General features: G+C 40.3%; 1 protein-coding gene across 1 annotated transcript in view; it reads left to right on the forward strand.

Moving 5' to 3' along the window:
- The first annotated feature begins 1776 nt into the window (after positions 1-1776).
- Positions 1777-7575, forward strand: part of CLVS1 (clavesin 1) — a 128577-nt gene continuing 122778 nt past the window's right edge. Inside the window, exon 1 of the mRNA XM_006085308.3 lies at positions 1777-1944. The gene's annotated coding sequence lies outside the window, so the exon portion shown is untranslated. The remainder of the gene's footprint in view (positions 1945-7575) is intronic.

The following is a 7575-nucleotide window of genomic DNA, read 5'->3' on the forward strand; positions in this document are numbered from 1 at the left end:
TCCTGTGATGTTCCAGGCACACTTCTAGGTGCTTGAGAAGCAGTAGTGAGCAAAACAGAAAAATTTCTACCACATGGTGTTTACATTCTATGAGAGAGAGAGAGAGAGAGAGAGAGAGAGAGAGAGAGAGAGAGAGAGGGAGAATATAAACAGACAAGTAAATATGTAATGCTACACCAGCATTGGAAGAATTCTGACAACTTTAAAGTTTATAAAATATGTAATAAAGAGATTGCTTTAAAATACTTCATAGGTTTTCAGAAGCAGTAGTGAGCAAAACAGAAAAATTTCTACCACATGGTGTTTACATTCTATGAGAGAGAGAGAGAGAGAGAGAGAGAGAGAGAGAGAGAGAGAGAGAGAGAGAGAGAGAATATAAACAGACAAGTAAATATGTAATGCTACACCAGCATTGGAAGAATTCTGACAACTTTAAGGTTTATAAAATATGTAATAAAGAGATTGCTTTAAAATACTTCATAGGTTTTCTTCTTCTAGTAAATATGGAAACTTTATATAAATACAAAGAAGAAAATCAAGTTGTCCAAGTTGATAAAAAGCAAATTTACCTATAATTTCATCCTGCTATCCTACAGTCTTACCAGTTTGACAATAGGGAGAGAGTACTGTCTTTGGTATCTTGATTTTCTTCACTTATCATGTTGTGAGCATTTTTCTTTGTTTTTAATAGTCTTCAAAATATATTTTTAATAGTTGCCAATATTATAAGACTATATACAAGAAATTGTAGTGCTTTCATTGTTTTCAGCAATTTCTATGATCATGAACTCAATTCATGTACATAAATATTTATCTGCATAGCTGACTATATCTTTAGCATAAGGTGCATAAAGTGAAATTATTAGGTCTAAATGTTTGTACATTTTATGACACTTGATGTATATTGTAAAATAGACTTACAGAAAAGTTGCACTTTTTCACTATTATCACACAATCTGAGAAAATAAGTAGATGTAGAACTTAGACAAAACTACACCTCAGTGTTATTTTAAATTACATATCCTTGTTTACTTGTGGGGTTGATTTTTAAAAATACTGTTATGCATTCACCTTTCTTTAGTGAAGTACTTGTCATTTGTTTTTTCTTTTAAGCCATTAGTGTCTTTTGATCTATGAGGTATTTGATGTGTGAAACATATATTTGCTGTAATTTTTCCAAGTAGTATTTATGCTTTCATGATATTTTTGCATTCAAAAGGACTTTTATGCATTCAAACTATTGATCTATTTTCTTTGTGGTTGCTTCTATTCCTATTGTGCTTTACAAACCTTTTCTACCCTAAGATCAGTAAAAATTTATGTTCTAGTTTTTAAAAATAATTTAACTTTTGTATCTAGTTCTTTAATCTATATGGGACTAATTATGGTGGGAGAAGGCTTTAATTTGAGTCTTTTCCAAATTGTTCATTTTTTTTTACCACATTTGTTAGTAAAATAATCTATTCTTTCCCCCATAGGTCTGTGATACTTACCTTCTCATCTGGTATATTTGCACACACACACACACACACACACACACACCTCTGATCTGTTTCAGAAGTTGCATTAATCTGATGGAAAGATTCTTTTTTTAGGATTGGGGGTGATGTGCAATGGTTCTCGGGACTTTTTGTCCCAGCTGTTGCAAAATTACAATAATTCTTAGTATTGTCTTGACGGACCTGGGGAGAGAAATGGAGCGGAGGCATTTAGGACCCAGGGGAAAGCCAGGCTCGGTATAGAAGGACAGAGTCTCCAGCGCTCGCACACACACGCCTCCTACCAAAATCACAGCCCAGTGGAGCCGGGCTCTCTCTCATTCACAGCTTTCTAGAGAAATCTGAGCCCGAACCTGCCAGAATAGGGGATCTCACCTACTCAGCTCAGCAGCGCGGACACCTGCAGAAACACATTCCCAAAGCCAGGCTGGGCGGCCGTGTGAAGGTATTTCTTGCCTTTTTTTCTCCCTTCTGTATTCGCAGCGCCTCCCCGCCTTTCCTCCCACTCTTGCGATGCCATGGCTGCGGCGTTTCAGCACTTCGGTGCGCGGACAGCTCCCATCTGCAATCCCTCTCTCCCTCCCGCACCCTGTTCTCCCCAGCCTCCCGGGTCCATCCTCCTCCTCCCCGCGCCCGCTCAGCCTGCACCCCCTTACACCATCAGCACCCCCATCTCCACCATCGCCGTCATGACCGCCACCATCACCAGCGCCGAAACTACAGTCAACACAACTGTGTGTGGTCACTTAGACAAAGCCCGAGGTCCGCAGGGTAGAGGAAAAGAGCCCAAGTTTTCGGGCATGGGAAGGAAAGTTCAGGTGGACGTCACCTCTGAAAACAAAGGGAGGCGCCTTCTTGGGAGAAAGGAAAAGTGGAGACAGGAGAGAGAGACCCGGGGTAGGGGGACAGATGGGCACTTGCCAGACACCAGCAGTTAGCCAGCTGCCTTTCCACAGATTAGGGACTGTTTAATTCAGGAAATGAACATGGCCTGGGGCATCGTGTGATTCCGGTAAAACAGACATGTAAACTCCACCCGTGGTCTGGCTTCCCAATGGAGAACCGCCAGGAAGCAGGGTGGGGGTGACTGATGACTCATATTCACCCACACGCCCGTTTTCCTGCCTAAGCGTTTATTGCAGAAACTCGGAAATTAAGTTGTGTTTGGGGTTTTTTTTCTGAAATGGTTTGTAAAATGGAAACCCCAAAAGGTGAACTCTGTGGCCAGAGCGAACATTAAAAATGATGGTGATGATCACAATAAGCTCACAAATGCGGCTCTCCTCGGAAAGTGCTATTTGTTCCAACGTCTCTTCCTGTCGACTTATTTCATTTTTCAAATTTCCGATCTTAAGCCTTTCTTGGAAGCAGAGAAGATAGATCCCTTGCCCAAATGGCCAAGTAGTAATGATATTCAGAGCAGATGGCCTGGCTTTGTTCATCACTAGGCAAGGACTGACTCAGATTTGGAAGGAGAGATTTTTGCGTGTTCTCTCAGTAATCAGCAATAACACCATTTTCCTATAATACTAAAGGGTAATAGAGGGTAAAAATTGAAAAGACATTTTATGTAACTGTTCTATCAGGGTCTGCTTTTGGAGTGCTATCATTTTCTATCTCAGCTGGGGGCGGGGGGAGTTAGAACAGCTTTCAAATATCTTGAAGATCCAAGCCCAAGTTATAGCACCTCTATAATTTAGCCAGGATCCTCTGTTTATTAAGAGCTAACAAATATCAGAAAAGTGCCAGCTCCTGTCATAAATAAAAATATTTTGGTGGGTTCCCATATAATCTATTATGACTGAATTACAAAGTACTGGGTTGGTTTTTGGATTTTTTTGCAATTTTTTTTTCATAAAATCAACATCTTAATTAAAAATGAGATGGATCAAATTTTCATACAAAGATAATGTCAGCTCACATATGTAACAACAAAGTTTAAACCAGAGCACAGAAAAGGCTCATTTTAATATTATCCTTGTGCATTTCTCCTGCCCTTTGAAAAAGAGGCAATAAAGCAAATTTTGTCAAAATCAGCTTGCTCCTCATGAGAGGCAATGTCAAAAATAAAGAATAGTCACAAACAAGTATCTTCTGGAAGAAGTTCTGAGAAAAAATTCACACCAAATACTCTTCTTGAATGTCAAAAGTTACTTACTACCAAACATTGGCATGATTCTACCTGCCTCTAAGGGTCACTCAATTTTAAACCCAAACCAAGAAAACTAGTGAAAAGATGTGATGATATTGATATTTAGAGAAGAAAATTCAGTCATCTATGTGCAGTTACTGTCCTTTTATTAGTAATATCCACAGTATATAGGATCTCTTAAGTCCCCCACCAAGAAGAGTCTTAAAACTCACATACCTGTATTCAAAGAATGGGTCAGCCCAGGCAACTTTTAAAGGTATGCACATTGCCAGTTGAAGCTCCTGCAAACCAACCAGAGACGGAGGCCTCCAATGCACTGTCTTCCTGGGCTTCATACCATTTCCTGAGGCTGGGAAATTTCAAAACAATGCTGCTTTGGTGAGATTTGCAGGCATCTGCCTCAGAGGCAGAGCCCTTCTCTGACTGAAATATGATGCTGAGCTTATTCATTTTTATAGAGTGCTGCCACCCTGGCTTCCCTTTTATGTTTATTTATTTTTTTTTATTAAGGGCTATTTTATCCTTTTCATGGCTTTAATAATAGACCTTCCTCATCTTCATAATGGATTTAAAGATGAACAGGAAAGATATTTTTCAACAACGTGGCATCATGTTTAGTAGCCAGTAACTTTTGACATTCAAGAAGAGTATTTGGTGTGAATTTTTTTTTCTCAGAACTTCTTCCAGAAGATACTTGCTTCCTGGTGGTTCTCCATTGGGAAGCCAGACCACGGGTGGCGTTTACATGTCTATTTTACCGGGATCAATATCATCACATGTTTTCACTAGTTTTCTTGGTTTGGGTTTAAAATTGAGTGAACCTTAAGGGGCAGGTAGAACCATGCTCACAGAGGGGCACACGCCTTGAGAAGCATGGAGCATAAAGCTGGAAGGTCCTTCCTTTCCCAAAGGGGGAATCACAACTCTTCAGAAGAGGCGGGTCTGCTTATTTCTGCAAGCTTTCCAAAGGGACATCTTGTTGACCCTAAGAAGTCTATTCACGACTTTACACAAAGCCTCATAGCACAGCCATCCTTAGTACATGGACTCAGGCAGACGGATCTTCTCTGCTCTCCCGTTACACAGTGGCTTAGACAGAGAAGTTAACACAGCACAATGGGTATGCAAAACATGAGGCTTGGCCACATGCAATTAGCCCAGAAAGAGCCCTCAACATTTCCAAGAAAGATCCCCTCCCTCCATTCCAACCTTTTCCTCAAATTTTGATTATTTTAGTTATGGTTCATTTTATCCATATCTCACTGGAATGAATTTGTTTCAGGAGAATATGCAGTGTGAGTTACTATGAGTCTACAACCCCTAACATCGGCCCCAAGTGTTATATCTCTCTAGGGAAACTCTGCTTAATTTTTACTTAAGAGTAGTTTGTCTTTGGTTTGATTCTTCCTGGATGTGGAAATGAACTGGTCACTCTCCTCTCAATAAAAATGTTCATTTATTCAGGTAATAAGTTCATTATTCTTCACTACCTCTACTACCTCCCACAGGCCTTTCTTATATCTTCTCTGGCTGTGTTATCATGTGACAGAGGAAGTTTTCTGCGTGGGAGGCTAATTTCCCATGAGATTTTCTTCTTCCTGACTTCTGAGCCATCGAGGATTTCCCCATTGTGTTTGAGATCATCAACTCTTGTTTGCTGGACCCCTTAGGCCAAATCTCTAATTCTTAGATATTGTACAGACACATTCTCCATCTCTTCTCCTTAAAACAGCATCACATCAGTTCACCCTTTGTTATTGTCCAAATGTCTCATGTAAAGGTCCATACTTTTCTATGTGCCAAGTACATAGTATATTCAGTTTTCATTATTTGGTGCTTTTGGAGGCAGTAGAAGAGAAGTCGGGGGAATGAGTGGCAGTGAGGAGTGGCAGGTAGGGGTTCAAATCACAGACTCTATTAATAAAAGGACTCTAGGCTGATGTCTAAAATACAATAAACAAAAGAGAGTTATTCTCTCTTTTCATTTCCTCCTTCACTCCTCCCTTCCTCTCTCTCTCTCACCTTCTCTTGCTTCCTCCATCCTTCCTTTCTTTATTGCTGTTGGTTGATATATAGAGCATGCAAGCGTGTGTAAACAATTAATGGGGTGATCGGAGAAGCTATTAGGAATGTCAGGATTCCAAAAGAAATGAGTATATTGGGGTGTTTTTATTCTCTTCTTGAACAACGTAGCACTATTGTCCATAGAGAGTGTAAGCTCTAACCTCAGGAGCAATTAACTTACCTTCTCAACCCCTTGGTTCATTAAACTCTTTAGACCAGTGGTTCTCAACCTTCTGGCCCTTTAAATACAGTTCCTCATGTTGTGACCCAACCATAAAATTATTTTCGTTGCTACTTCATAACTGTAATTTTGCTACTGTTATGAATCGTAATGTAAATATCTGATATGCAGGATGGTCTTAGGCGACCCCTGTGAAAGGGTCGTTCGACCGCCAAAGGGGTCACGACCCACAGGTTGAGAACCACTGCTTTAGACCATTGCTTCCCAAACATTCACATGCATACACATTGCTTGGGGGTTCTGCTACCTGTTCAGCAGGTCTGAGTGGGTCCTGACAGTCTGTATTCCTAACAAGCTCCTAGGTGCTGCTGATCCTGCTGATCCACAGACCATACTTTCAGAAGCAAAGACAAAGAACAGTTTTCTTCTTTTTTAACATTCCCACCTCATGTCTTATTAAATAATGGCACTCACACTAAAACAAAACAGAAGCCATTCCAATTTCTGAGGCAATAAGACCTCAGAAATCATAGCTCTGGTTGGGGGAAAAGTTATACCAACAGCCCATTTCCTCCCACCTCATCCATACACATCCTGCTGCATCTCTCTTTAACCAGGCAGTTTTCTTAACTCAGATACCTGCTGTTATCATCTGCCCAGTCATATCCAGAAGAAGAGTCTCATAGCTGTGCTGGGAAAAACAGAGTGGGAAAGGGGACAGGTAGACTTAGTAGCCACCTTGGGGTAATCCCTGCCTTTCTTACAGTCCTTTGGATCCTCTTCCTCAAAAAGAATTTATTCTTCTGCGTGTTTTCCTTTTTTCTCCTTCAAGTGATACTTCCAAGAAGCACAATTAATGTGTTTTTAAAATTGGGACATTGACTTCCAATGACTTCTTATGCAGATGATTTAATGACATAAAAATTCATTCCGGTCTTTAAATGAAAACTTTTCTACCTAATACGGTGAGGCAATAGACAAACCCTTACATGTTGTCTTTGCATTATCTGTCCCAAAGCAAATGAAAAGAATAGAAGTTTTATAGATTGTTCTAGAACTCAGGACACTAGAATCCCTCTGCCAAATAGGTCTCCTTTATCCGAGTCCCAGCATATTCAAATTCTAATCTGGCACCTATTTTGGGTAGAAGTTCTCAGAGTCTCTACTCTGATGAAACTCATTTCAATTTACTTTTTATCTTTGTTAAGAACAAGAACAAATGGGAGCAGATGAGTCTGTGTTTACTTGCTATTTTAAAGGGTGCCCAGGGAGTCCACACAATGAATATTTATATAGCAAGGGTAAGCCCAAGTACTGAGCTAAAGGTGATGGAAAGTTGGCTGTAAGCCAGGGGCTAAATTCTGGTCCCTCTACACTTTCAGATGATTGAAGGTCTCCCCTTTATCTTTCCATACTACTCTCCCCACACCAGTACAGATAGTTCATATCTACACGTTGACTAATGGTAGAAAGTCAGTGGATTGGGGGCCAATTTGTTACGCACGGGGCTTATGTTCCTTTGCCAGCACTTATGCAGAGAAGTCCTACAAGCCCAAATTCGCCATGTGGAAAAAAATCCTTTCTGGTCAGCACTGAAGAATGTTGTAATTAACCAGCTTCTAAGATTTACACGTAGGCACCACTGGCAGTAAGAGGGCATGTCATTTTTCAGGAAAGAT

Source organism: Myotis lucifugus, unplaced genomic scaffold (assembly GCF_000147115.1).
Source record: "Myotis lucifugus unplaced genomic scaffold, Myoluc2.0 scaffold_17, whole genome shotgun sequence".
In the NCBI taxonomy this organism is placed as follows: domain Eukaryota; kingdom Metazoa; phylum Chordata; class Mammalia; order Chiroptera; family Vespertilionidae; genus Myotis; species Myotis lucifugus.